Raw genomic sequence first — 14,977 nt, forward strand, 5'->3', positions numbered from 1 at the left:
GAGCAAATTAGATAGCTAGCTAGCTAGATAGATAGATAGATGCCTAAATGGTTTGTCATACTCAACCAGTCTCCAGCCGAGAGGGTCTTCAGTAAAATATAGAAGACAATATCAGAAAATGGCAAAATTTGAATTACTGTGAGTTTGGGCACAAAAAAGACACTGATGAGAGGCCGCATTGGTCCCAAAACAGAGGTGGAATAAAAACAGCCACACAGCAGTACCAGAAGCATAACAACAACTAGAATCATAATAGTTTTTAGATGATGAAAGTTATAAATGATATTTATACACACACACATATATATATATGAATATAGATATTCCAGAGACAAGATGATTTGATTTGTTTAAATACCATAAGCACATTAGCTTTCAATTTAAAAACAAAATAGTTCTGAGAAAATATCCACTACGCATTTTTATTTGTATATTCATAAACTCACCGTTTTGCTCTGAGTTTTGTTGTTTTAGATTATTTCTCTTTTTTAGAACACAATTGGAAATTTATGCCTTTAATACGAATTTCAAAATTAAAAAAAAGGCTTTAAATCATCTAGTCTCTCCTTCCCACATGCCTCCTAGATCCCCAGGTCAATTTTCATGTCATCTTTCTTACAAAACAACTTTTTTCCTGTAAAAAGGATCAAACTGTGAGTCATGCTTTTTAATCTTGGATTTTCAAAAAGTACTTAACTTCCTGTCGTTTCAATCCCAGCCATGACTTTTCAGTGAAAATACTCTCTGGTTATAACAGCCAGGACAAATAAAACAAAGTCTCAAAAATATCAAAAAACAAAACTATCAAGAAAAATCTCAAAAAGGAAAATTTTTTCCAAAGACCCACCTATCCATTAAGCATGACATTGCATACTAAATAATATTTAAATATTTAAAACTTGGAAAAATAATTGCATCATGGAAAGAGGTGACATCTAGCATGAATTTTTTTCACAGAAGGGTATACAACTAGAAAGAACAGATAACAAACAAGGCAACGGCATTAAACCATTTGTAAGAAATAGATTAGAATTTTACAATTTTTTTTTAGAATGTGGCTCAAAAAGAAGTTTGTTAGCAAATCACGTATGCATTGTTGTTCAAGCTAGCGGCTAGCTTCCCTGAAGACAAACGCTTATGACTATTTTGGGGGAAATTATTTTAACTTCTCAAGACTTGTATAGTAGCAAATAGTAAATCTTGTAGTTATAAATTCGATTAGTACTGTATCTTGACTTAAACAGAGCTTTTACTTTTCCTGAGTTGATTTCAAAATTCATTTCTCCCTATTATGTGTGACTCAGAAAAAAAAAAGTTGTGTTTAATACTCTTATTATTTCTAGATTAAGAACCCTCATGTTTTAATGCATCACTACCTGTATACTAGTCAAATCCCATATGATTGGCACATCTGGATTTTCATTTCCTATAATTTTTTTCTCACAAATGGCCCAGATCTGGCTGCTACATTACCAAATGATTCAACCAGTAATATAAAGTTTTAAACAGACAAGAATAATTGAGACACACTTGAAAAGGGAATAAAGACCTTACACACCGAATACTGAGCCTTGTCATACAGCTATAATAAATATAAAATAGCTTTGATAAAAAGTTACATAACAGGCAGAGAGAGCTCAGAAAAATGAGGCTTGTGTATCGAACACGGAGTATGTGGCAAACATGTTACGGTGGATAAGTGGGCATTATGGGCTGAATTGGTTCCCCCCTAAACTTTACATATGGAAGTGACCATACTTGGACAGAGGGAATTAAATTTAAAGGAGGTCATTAGGGTGGGCTCTCACCCAAAGTGACCAATATCCTCACAAGAAGAGAACAGCTGGACACAGTGGCAGACGATGGGAAGACGCAGGGAGAACACAGCCATCGACGTGCCAAGCAGAGATCCTCCCCTCTCAGTCCTTGGAAGGAACCAACTCTGCTGACACCTTGATTTCAGACTCCCGGTCTCCAGACTGTGAGACAACACATTTCTGTTGTTTAAGATGATACCCAGTCCGTGGTCCTCTGTTCTGGCCTCCCTAGCAAACTAGCACAAGTATTTTCCATTACTTTGGGGGATTATGAAAGGATACTTACACTGGAGCCATCTGTGCGAATATAGGAAAGGATCTATAAAAAAGACAGGAAATAATCAACAGAAAGAGACGTTGCACTGACACAGAAAATAAAAGCAACAGACATGAGAATTAAATAAGCATCATCACAATTACTTGTAGAGTGAAACATGGATGTTACGAGCAGGACAGTGGAACACACTTTAGTAGAAGTCCAAATCAAAGATGAAAGATGCACCATGTGATATAAAAAACAGTGGGGTCAACAGCAGATTACATAGCACAGAAGGAAAGACCAATGAATTTAAACAGGTAGGAACAGAAATTATCCAAAATGAAGAGAGAGAGAGAGAGAGAAAAAAAGCCTGATAAAATCCTCAGAGAAGATCACTGACTTAGGAGATGACATCAAACGGTCTAAAAAATAAGTGCTACTGAATTTCCAGAAGGAGGAAAGTGGGCAGAAAATTACTGAAGAATCAGTGGTCTCTTCCACATTTGACAAAAGCTACGAACAGAAAGGCAAAAGCTCAATGAAAGCAAACATAATATTCACTAGGAAAATAATTAGGGCACATCCTAATTCAATGGTGAATTGTCAAAAAACAGTAATAAAAAGAATATTAAGAGCAGGCAGAGAAGAAAGGCACATTGTGTAACAGGAACAAAGGCAGAGAGAAGAGCAGAGGAGCTGTGGAAACTGTGGTCACGGAGAGCCAGGACTACACAAAACTCATGACAGTGTTATTTATGGCTTTAAAACATATGGACGAGTAAATTGTGTGACAATAATACCACACAGAACAGGAAGAGGCCAATAGAATACTGTTGTGAGGTCCTTAGACTGTGTCTTCAGTGGTGTGTTATTAATATTTATAAAGTTTAACTGTGGTAAGTTAAAGACCTATGTTGCAATCTCTAGAGAACCACTCAACACCAAACAAACCCAGAGGTGTAACTAAGAAGCTAGCCTGGAAATGAAAAGATACACTTACTCAATGAATCAAAGGAAATTCAGAAAAAAAAAAGAAAAAATACCAAAGAACAAATGAGATAAATTAAAAAACAATAAGATGGTACCACATTGATAATCAAAAAAATCAATTAAAAATCCCCCAAAATGTCATATGAGATAAAAGAGCCTCAATTTTATGCTGCCTAACAGAAACCCACTTTAAGTAGCAACACAAGTAAGTTAAAAAACAAAAAGGTAAAAAAAAAAAAACATGCTATAGCTACTGAGATGTCCTTTATTAGGTGACTGGACAAACTGTGGTACATCCAGAGATGGGAATATTAATCAGTATAAAATGATATGAACCATCAAGTCGTGAAAAGACATGGAAGAACATTGAATGCTTATTACTAAGTGAAAGAAACCAATCTGAAAAGGCTACACACTGTAAGATTCCAGCAGAAGACAAAATGGAAAAGAAAAACCTACGTAGACAGTAAAAAGATCAGAGATTCCCGGAGATGGGGTGGAGGGTAACAAGTAGGCAGAGGATTTGAACTTGGGGGCGTGATAGCATAATGATGGATACATGTCATTACACATTTGTCCAAACCCACAGAGGTACAGCACCAAGAGTGAACCCTGAGGTAAACCATAAGCATGGGGTTATTGTGATGTTTCAATGTAGGTCATCTTTGGTTGAAAAAAGAACCAGTCTGAGGAGAGATGTTCATAATGGAAAGTCTATGCATGTGTAGAGTAGGGGGTATATGGTAAACCTCTGGATCTCCCTCTCAGTTTTATTGTAAACCTAGAACTGCTCTAAAAAAAGTATTTTAAAAAAGATACTACCAAAAAAGTAACAATTACAAAAACAAAAAAAACAAAGTTGGAGTGGCCATATTAATACCAAACAAGTAGACGTCAGAACAAAGAATATTGCCAGGAACAAAGAGCAGCCTTTCCCAATGAAAAAGAGGGTGAATTCATTAAGAGCATGTAACAATTCTAAGTTTGTACTCACTTAATAATGGTTCAAAAATGCACGAAAAAAACTATAAGAATATAGACAAACCAACAGTTCTATCTGTTGGTTCAATAACCTCTCTTAATAATTGATAGAACTGGTGGAGAGAAAACCGTTAAGGATGTAGAAGACTTGAACAACACTATCAACCAGCTTGACCTAATGAACATTTATAGACCCTTCCATCCATCAAGTTTACATCCACATTCAAGTGTACAGGGAAGATTTGCCATGAGAAAATATAAGATAAATGCACCATGAAATAAATCTCAGTAAATTTAAAAGGATTCACATCATGCAAAGTTTGTCCTCTGACCATATGGGATTAAATCAGAAACCAGTAACAGAAAAGTAGCTGGAAAACCCCCAAATACTTTGAAATAAAACAAATACTTCTGAATCACCCATGGGTCAAATAATAAAAATAAGAGTTAAAAAACTAACATTTTTAAACCTAGAATGTTTTATTTAATAATTTTTTTCAAAATAATCATTTAGGAATTATTCTATTTGAGATACTCATAAAGTGAACAAAGCAACTCATAAAAATAGTTAACAAATAGAAATTACTCAATTAATGATTAGAAATGACTCAACAAATTGCTTTAATTATTCTGTAACAGGCTATGCAATTGATGTCCAGAGATGTACTATACATAGACCAGTCACACAAACAGTGAATGCCTTCCTGAGTGAGCTGAGTTAGAATGTTCTGGACTATTTTATCCCCCTCTTCCATCTACCAGAGTCCTACCTCTTTTCCTTTCATGTTCTATCTATATTGACAACTCTAGTGTCCTAATTTGTTTACCTGAGAATCTGTCTCTGTGCAAGTGACAACCTTTGTTTAAAATTGTTCAAAAGGAGCAGGCTGAGGGAGTTAATTCATCAGCTAAACTGCTCTCTCACTGGAATTCAAGCCCTGAGGGAAGTGTCAATGAACACTATTCCAAAGTAGTGCGTTTTCAGGACTATTCCCTAATTCTTCCTTATTTAGTTTACTCTGAAGCGGAAAACTATATTTTCTTCTATATAATGTACATATTGAATATAGAGACTGGAAAAAATAAATTGGTGTTTTGGAGTATTGTGGACAACATCTACACAAACATATGTCCAGACATATTTACTGATTTGTTAAAACATACACAGATATATTTATTGATTTATAAAAAATAATTTTGTAAATCTAAAATATGGTGACTTTTTTTTAAAAAACGCTATTTATCTGAACATTTTTCCTAATTTTGGAAAATTTCTTAATGCATAAATTCAGTGTGCTAGGAGCTAGGGCATTCAAATGTGATCTGAGCTTTAAAGATTGAATATTCTTCCCAGAACTCTGAATGTTGATGGGGATGCAAAGGCCAGAGTGGTTAGTGATCGTTCACAGTGGCATCTGAAGACTTAAGAGCTGATCACTGATGTCCACAGAAATGGTTTAACTGGACTGTTCTTGCGTCTTGAATTTGACTATTTCAGGTGATTATTGTGACTGCATCTACCTTTCCTTCTTTCCTTCCTCCCTCTCTCTCACACATTCTTCATTTCTTTCCTGTTTTTCAAGCTCGGTTCCCTAGTTTTTACAGATTTTTGTGAGTTCACTGATGTCTTTCCAAAATTCCTTTCTTCTGTTTAATTAGCCACAATAAGCATCTGTTAGTTTTAAGAAAGAATCATGATTGGTCCATAAACCGACTAGTCTGACAGCTCATTCAGATAAACTGTATAAAGAGCATCAAGGTACTGTGCTATATTGTATAGAAACACCATTAAATATAAAATTACAATTGAAATATTAAACCAAATTATAGTAGAATCTACAATTAAGTATTAAAAATACCCAGTATTTGCAACTCCGAGAAAATATAGCACAATTTCTCATAATCAACAAAAATTATTTCTAGTATATATTAGTTTTACTACTAAAAATATGTATATGTTAAAAAAAACAATTGAATAGGAGGAAAACAAAAGTTAGACAAGAAATATCACATCTATTAGTGACATAAATTTCCAACTGTTAAATACTTGTGAAAACTTATCTAGTCTTCAATTGTGCATTGAAGTGACATAAAATATTTTTAAATACAAAACAGGAATTCAGAGCCTTAATTTCTGAATACCTCTCGACATGATTGTGATGTTGTATCTCTAGATCCCCAGCTTATGCATTCCACGAAAATGGGAATTGTTTCTCTATGTTAAAATAGGAAAAAAAATATCTTTTGCAAATTCAATAGCACATCCATTTGTATGCTGAGGACATTCCCAAGTGTGTTTCTACCTCTGATACAGTTGATGACAGTATGTTGGTAGATTAAAATTTAAAAAAAATATAGAACAAAGAATTCAATCTCTTGAAATATTTGTGTACATGTTTTTGATTTATGCTCCTTTCAACATGCTTTTCTCCCGTGACTAAATATATCAATAATGGAGCATACTCTTGAGACATATGTCACAACAGAGGTACAGTGATTACTGAGGGATACAGAAATGCTTCAGAGGAGAAAATGCACGGCTTTTCCATTGTGTGAAAGACAGGTTTCTGAATGCACTGACAGAATCAAACTGGTTCCACAACGCTATTTAATGCATTAAAAAATGTATGCTGCTCATGTAGAAAGGCAGCAGGCTGCCTGCCAAGATGTAGCCTTAATTCCATGACAAATGTGCGGTCCTTGTCTCTGCAGGTTGCAGTAACTTTGGTTACTTCATTGGCATTGCTTTCTTCAATTGTACTTAACATTTGCTGCCCTGAATGTGATCATGGTAAATCAATGCTATTGATGATTTTTACCTTTCACAGTGTCCAGTAATGTTTGTTGACTGGACCTCGTTAACAACGTAACTTTCATTTTATTACGGTTCTTTGTTAGGGAAAACCTTAGATCTGGAGCAGTAGTAACACCTGGTTCTGTGAGTCCCACTACTAAAGCCTCAGCAAATGTTTTGAGTCAACTTCCTCATTTCTGAGCCTGAGCATGTAAATAGTGTTCTGTCTCTACCAAACTTGTAAATATTCATATTGTCCCATAAATGAGGCGCACTGAGAAAATTAACACCTTAGATAAATCTATCACTGATCATAAACTCGTGGGGGTTTAGTCAGACTGTGGAAGATTACCCAGAAAGACAAAGGAATGAAGTATTACTACAGACAACAACGTTACGCTAATGGGAAAAAGTCAAACACAAAACACTATGTACGATACGCTATGATTTATATCGAAGTCTAGAGAAGGAACATTTATAATAAATTTATAAAGAAAGTAGATCAAGCAGTTTCCTGGGTCTAGAGGTGGTAGTAGTAGGTTGACTGCAAAGTGGAACTAAGAAACATTTTGAAATGAGGAAACAAGGTACAGTCTGATAATTGTTGACTGTGTGAATTAGGCCAATTATTAGAACTGGACAAGAGATATTTTTTAAATGAGTGTATTTTACTGAATGTACATAAGATCTTAGTAAAAATAAATGCATAAATTCATAAAAGAATGAAGGAAATCCAGGAAGTACTGGTTCAAATCTCAAAAACCCATTCTCCTTCCCCATGGGCGTAGATCTCTTAGGTAATGTGAGCTCAGAAGTCAAGACAGATAAACAAACAAAAAGACAAGCAAGTCAGATTCTCTGCTGTGCGTCACCCACTAGAGAATAAATCTCCATCGTTCATTTGACTTTGGAGATCATCAAAAGCTCACACCAAGAAACAAAACTCCCATTAGTTCGTTCACTGATGACGGATAAGGGTACCAGTAAAATGCGATAATCACTTAAAAGGGTATTGTAGAAGCTACCGTATTAATAGAAGGTTAGGACTGCTGAGTTTGATTAGAGGAAAAAAAAAAGTAACTGATGTCAAGAGAGCTACAAAGCACAGTTCCTGGAGTTAATTGTCCCTCTGGACTGAAAATATTTGGATCACTACTGGAAAAAATATATACAAGCTGAACTGAAATGTCACTGAATCTGGTACGTTTAATCAATAGTAGACAGTGAATGAGCTAACTCTATTATATCTTCTAGATAATCCTTGGATGGTCCCTCCCTTTGTATTATATTGAAAGGATATGATATACTCATCCAGTTACAAATATGCTGAGAGTAAGTCTGTTATTTTAATTAAACAAATCAAACAGAAAACGAAAGAACAATTTTCCAATCAAGCTTACAACTTTCTCTCTCAAAAGGCAACATTATTGTTGTCTGAAAATGTTTACCTTAGTTAGCCACAAATTTCCCTGACCTTGTAAGGGAAAAGCAAGTGAGTGCTTTGATAATTTTTTTTTTCCTTTTTAACAAAATTTCCAAATTCTTACATTTTAAACATAACAAAATCTAAATTATATATAATTATACATATAAATTATATAGAGATACAAATGATTTGAAATTGCATAAACTATCAACCAGAAAATATGTAGATTTTAAGGAAGAGATTCTTTTTCAAATGTCTAATTTTTGTGTTTGTTAAAACATCAACAAGTTTTAACTGTGTGTTTAATAGGAGAGAAGACAAAGGTTTTTTTCTCCTAATTTTTCCCTTTAGGCTATCTCTTTCATCTTAAGAAATATTAATTTTGGCTTTTTTCCCCATTTTAAGCCAAACTCCATTAGCTTTTATTTTCATAGAGAAGCTGGACTGTATCCTCAGAGTTTTAACAAGACAGAGCAATTGCAATTTTTGACCCAGAGAATAATCTGACAGGTATCTCCCCTTCCTCCCCAACACTGAGAACATCTGTCTTTCCTTGAAATGAGAAGATGCCCTAGCAGAGCAACAAAACAGCAGTGGTCAACAAAACTGAAATATTTCTGCTCACTGTTTTCTCAGTCTTGAAATTCTTATAAGCATAAATATGTTGTGCCATATACTTGCAATGGAGCAGAGAAAGACATACTCCTTTTTGCCCCATAGAGATTTCAGTACATTGCCTTCAATATCAAAAGCCTCAAGTATGAAATGGAACATTAATTTTTGTTTATATCTGTTTGGAGGAAATACTCGGATTCACTTTATGGTCTCCAATACAGAATTCTATAAATTTAGTAGATTTGATAAAGCCATGGGGACATATATTCACAGTTAGATTGTGTAAGAAAATATTTTCTCTAAAGAAGGGATAGTAATTGTATCCAACTCATAATTCTGTGATGGTAAAATGAAGCAAAGCCTAGAAAGCACATAGCCCACTGCCTGGTCATGTCGTAAAATTTCAGTAAACATAATTTAAATTTTTTATCATTATTTTTCTTTCTGCTATCAGTGGAAAAGAACAAGGAAAATGCAATCTGGAACAAATGAAAACAAACAGAAAACAACTTCAAAAATTGCAACAGAGACTGAGAGTAATCTAGAAGTAACTAAATAGTCTTGAAATAAAGTACGCTGAGAGAGAGAAATCTTTTTGCCAATGCTTCATAATTTTTGTTTCTTTTCATGAAAAAAATGCCACTGGTATACTAGAAGGAAAATGAACAGCTCACAAACTTTAAGATAGCCATGAGCTTGGAGAAATAATTTTGATATTTGCTGCTGTCATCATATGAAAATAATTCAAAGGAAAGAAGAGATAAGTTCCTATTTCCTGGGGAAATATGTTAAGGTCAACAGAACTCCACAGAGGCCTCTAGGAATCTGCTCAGTTCCTCCCCACTTCTCTGAGCCCTGGGTTCACAAAGGCTCTCTCAGGGAGAACCCTAAAGGGCCCTTTGTCCTGGATGCACCTCTTGACTCCTCCCTCCCTCTTGAACAATCTCAGCTTATTGGTAGCAAGACGACGGCAGCCTGGATTCAGGTGAACCAGGCAAAATTTCTCTCCAGGAAACCGGAAGTAAGGTAACAAGGAAGCTCATCAGGCCCTGTTGTCCATTTCAGCTGAAGACGACGTACGAGGACAGACCGACTGGGCCGCTGCCCCCCATCAACTGAGAGAGGAAAAGAGGTGAGAACGGGAGGCAGAGCGCACTAGTACGCTGGACAGCAGTCAGCAAGGAGGCGAAGCAAAAACAAGAGGCCGAGCAGACAGAAAAGCAGTAACAGCAAAATAGAGGGTCTCTCAGTCTCTGGAAACCTTGGTATTTCCTTCTGAGGCCAAGTGGCACTTTCGCTATCGGATCTATGGGGTGTCTCCCAGGTCCCTTTTGTATTTAAGATGCTTTAAATACACCGTTGCACACAAACACATACATATACACACACACACATGCAGTAATGTATCGGCATATTACTCCTATATAGTGTATGTTAATAACATATGATTATGTCATTATCATATAATTAAATTCCTGATTAAATATACTATGTGCCAATGCTGCATACTTGTATACTGATGTCAGTTATATATACATAAATATGTTAATTAAAAAGGAATATTTGGTTTTAATTCTATATTTAAGTTGAACATTAATTCATTCAAACATAAGGAATATCTGTAACCAGAAATCATTTAGAAAACAGGTGAATCTGTCAGGATAATGAATTCTCACTATAAAAAAAAAAAACAAGGAAATCGATATCTGCTTTTTATTGTTCTTTTAAAGGATGTAGCACATCTTACATATACAGTCAGATCTTCTGTTGATGGAATGGAATGGAAAGTAGTTTATTTGCAACTCCTTGGAGATGATCGCGATAGCCCCCAAACGTCTTAGTATGGGAGGAGAATCATACAGAGAGAACTTAGAAACACTGACTGATGGGGTTAGCCAGTCTGATCTTCAGCTAGACTAATTACGTGAACTACTTATGTAAGATTTCCATATTAAACATCTCCCGTGATTTTCTTTCTTTTGTAACTTCCCTTGAACACGGTTATCTGATTTTTTTGATCATTACAGATACTTAGAGATAAGGGATATTATCCAGGAGATAAGACAATAAAATTAACGAAACTGAACTCAGAGTTACTAGCACATCAGCAAAAATTATATGTGAGTTTCAACCACATTAACAAGAATATGTGAATATGTGAACCTGTGAATTATCACATATTTAACTTTCTTACTGATCCTTCTTTTTCTCGGAAATGATGGGTAGGGAAAAAATTTGTTAGCGTATTTTTTTCCTGCTGTTCTTAATTAGCTTCTCATCAATGTGCACGCACTTCCCTCCCATCGGTCTCGCTGTTTTCCCACAGCACCGTGGGCGTCAGCTCTTCTGTCGCTGACTTGCATCCTTCTCTTCTGCCTTCTCTCTTTCTTGACCTTGGAGTTCTTGTCGATCCAATTTATTTTAGCACTGGTCTGTGAGAGCTTTTCTTTCTCTAAGGCTGGAAAACTTGCCAGTCATATTCATTTCGTGTCACTTTGAGTCTCGGATTGGATCCCCTTCTCTGCGTGGAATCGGGAGCTTTTTAGGTATTTCCAGGCTTGGGCTGCTTCAGGTTGACTGACGCTATTATGTGAGTGGTTTCGCTTTCTTGAAAATGAAAAGTGTGGTGCAACTTTCTGAAATTGTCCCAGAACCTCAGGAAGTCTGATTCACCTGAACAAGGGTAACAGCTTACTCACTTCGACACTGTCTTGGCTTCTGTGCTGGCTGTTTACTGGATTTCATCTCTCAGTTACGTCTGAGAGTCTCTGTTCTTTTTTGTGCCAACTCCCAGTTTTCCACAACTGTCTTCCACTGTCCATTTGAGACCATGTCTTCCAGCACCTGCTGGGTGAATGCCAACATTCACACAAAACGTATCATCTCCAGATATTCTAACAACGGTGCCAGAGAGGAGCTGAATCTGAGCAAAGAGTATGTAATGTCAACCTTCCCCATTCTGTATCTCCCTTAATAATCCTCGCCTCCATGTAGTTCTGCTTATGCCTAGAATCGAGCATGATTCTTGTACAATGCTCATCAAGAACCTGTTCTCTCTCTTTAGAAATTAGAGGTTCAAGCCAGTTACCCTAGTAAATGAATACTGGTAAAATTGATACAATATGCCAGGCACTTTTGTATGTGCTTAAGACGTATGGGTGAATAAAAGAGAGAAAGGTCTCTGCTCTACTGGAACTCACCTTCTAGCAGGAAAAGGTAGATAACTAGGGTTAGAAAGGATAAGTCAGTCAATTACATATTGTCTTAGAACATGAAAAGCATTGTAGGGAAAAGAAAGGGAAATTATATCTGACTGAGGTTTGAGAGAGCCTAGATTTCTAAGTTTTTTACTCCAGATAGAATAATCAGGCAAATTAGATGCTTGCAGGCAAATTATTTTAGCAAGTGATGCAGAAACAGCCACGGGAAGGAAGACACAGAAGGCAGGAAATCCAGCCCAACTGCCACGAATCCTCTGAGCACCCCCCACCCAAGGGATGCATTCAGGCAACGCTTAGAGACCAGCTCCCATCACACACCGGGAGGGGATGCTGCATGAGCTGTATCGCCCTGCACTTCCCAGTCTGCAGTCCATCTGCACAGCTGAGGTGGGTTCTGCCGGCATCTCGTGACAGAGTACAAGACAGGCACCAGACACTCTCCTCCACTCGGGCTGAGAATCCCATCCACACAGAGACTCACCGAGTGGCTGGGCTTTGCCAGTGAAGTGGATCCTGCCAGGGACAAAGCACCTGAACAGGGAAGCCCCTTTGCAAGGACCAGCTAGAGATTCTCTTCTTTCAACGGCCCTACCAGAATGCCTGCTAATGGATATAAAGTGGTTTGGGGTTAAAATGCTCTAAACTTAGAGTGTGATGCTTTTGGGGCAGCTCTGTGAATATACTAAAGGCCACTGAATTGTACACTTGAAATGAGTGAATCTTATAGTCTATGAATTATATCTCAATAATCCAGTTATTTTTCAAAAAAAATATGACATATTACTACACACCTATCAGATGGATAAAATAAAATGGATAACATTAAATGCCCGCTGAGAAACTGTTTCATTCACGCATTGATGATGGGAGTGTAACATGGAAGGGCGTCTTTTGGAAGCGGTTAGGCAGCTTCATACAAAATAAACATACATTTAACCTTATGTCTAAGCAATTGCACTCTTGGGCGTTTATCCCAGAGAAATGAAAATTCATGCTCACACAGAAATCCGTAAATGTATGTGTGTAGCAGCTTTATTCGTAATAGTCCCAAGTTGGGATATTCTAGTCCCAGATATTCTACAACAGGTGAATGGCTCAACAAACTTTTACAGCTAATGCGAGTATGGAATAGCACTCATCAATAAAAAAGAATGGACTGTTGATGCATGCAACAACTTAGAGGGGCCTCAAGAGAACTGTCAAGCCTGCCTCAATAGAGCTGGAGAAAAAAAGAAAGACAAAACTGTAGAATATAATCTTGGAAAAAAGAAGAAATGATCATTTGGCTCTTTGGAAATTAAAAAACAAATGAAAATGTTGTAACACAGTAGGGGTAGTGCTAGGTAATAAAGACGAGGTCGCCCCATATCATTGAAGAGAGAGGGAGCTGGAGAGATCGACTCTGCTTGAATAGATCAGAGAGGTGTCACAAAGAAAGTGTTGGGGGGATGTATTTTAAAGGATGAAATGGAGTTTTCTAAGAAGGAAAATGGCAATGGGTATTTCGGCGGTTGTTCAAAGACATTTTATACTAAGTTTATATGGAGTGTAATCTATAAAAATATTGAGTCACTAAGTCGTCCGCCTGAAACTCCTCTGATACATGAACACAGCATGTCTTTACACTTGTCTATGTCTTCTTCAGTTTCCTTCATCAATGTCGTACAGCTTTCAGAGTGCAGATCTCTCACGCCCTTTGTCACATTCATTCCTAAGTATTTTATTGTTTTTGATACCTGCATGCCATTTTTATTTAAACAAAATCACATGTTTCCTGAAAAAAAAGGGTTATTTTTAAAGCCAAGGACAGTACAAGGACACTTTTTACAAATAACTTTTATTTTATTATGGACATTTTTCTCCTTAATATCATTAATCAACAGGCAGCCAAAGATGGTGTTAAAAATGACTTGAAAAAAGACTTCACATACAAATAATTCAGAAGTTTGTATCAGTGCTGTTTACTCAAAATACCTTTAAACATATTATAAAGTTAATCATTAAAAATGAAAGTATTTGTAAAACACTGCCTCTTATAGCAGAATAAAACAGTATATTCTGCTATATATTTCACTATGTTTTACAAATACTATCATATAGATATTTATCTATCATATAGATATTGCTTAAAATAACAAATGGATAATAAATGGTATATAGAGAATAAATACATGAACATGACTCTCTGGTTAGACTTTGTGTCCTAATATAAAAGGCTTAATTAACAGTCTTTAGAGATTACTGTAGGGACATTATATTTTGAAATATTTCTTTAAATGACTTTGATTTATAGACACTGGTTGGGAGCTGAAATGAGCCTATGTAAGGAGGGACAGTACATGTAAGCATCTGGCCATCTAATTCTATTCTATTTTAGGACTTTTAATCCACTCTAATAGTACAAATGGGAATTTGGATGAACTGCTTTGATGTAAGATTTTTCTGTATCTGGACAGAGAAATGAATAGATCCTCTACCTGAGAAATGTGTGAATGGCTCACAGTCAGAGATATAAAATTCTTCTACAGAGCATATTTTATCAGATGAAATTCTACTGCATCAGGGAAAATACGGTCAAGTCACACCTGGGATATACATTTCTCCCAACTCCCATACCTGAAGACACACATTTTTCTAACTTAAATATTCCAGGTATGATTTAGTGAGGGATTCAGCGGCATGGTTTCCACTACATGGCTGCTCTTTGGAAAGTATTTTCATGATCTTCTGTTCTATCTTACTGAGAAATAAAACACTGCTGACAGATCATGTTGTACACACGGTACTTCAGACCCAAGACTGTATGTAGAATTTGATTTGCTACTTTTTCAATTTCATCTCATGTAAATAATGCATAAGAAAGTTAAATATCCT

The sequence above is a fragment of the Vicugna pacos genome, chromosome 30 (genome assembly GCF_048564905.1).
Source record: "Vicugna pacos chromosome 30, VicPac4, whole genome shotgun sequence".
In the NCBI taxonomy this organism is placed as follows: domain Eukaryota; kingdom Metazoa; phylum Chordata; class Mammalia; order Artiodactyla; family Camelidae; genus Vicugna; species Vicugna pacos.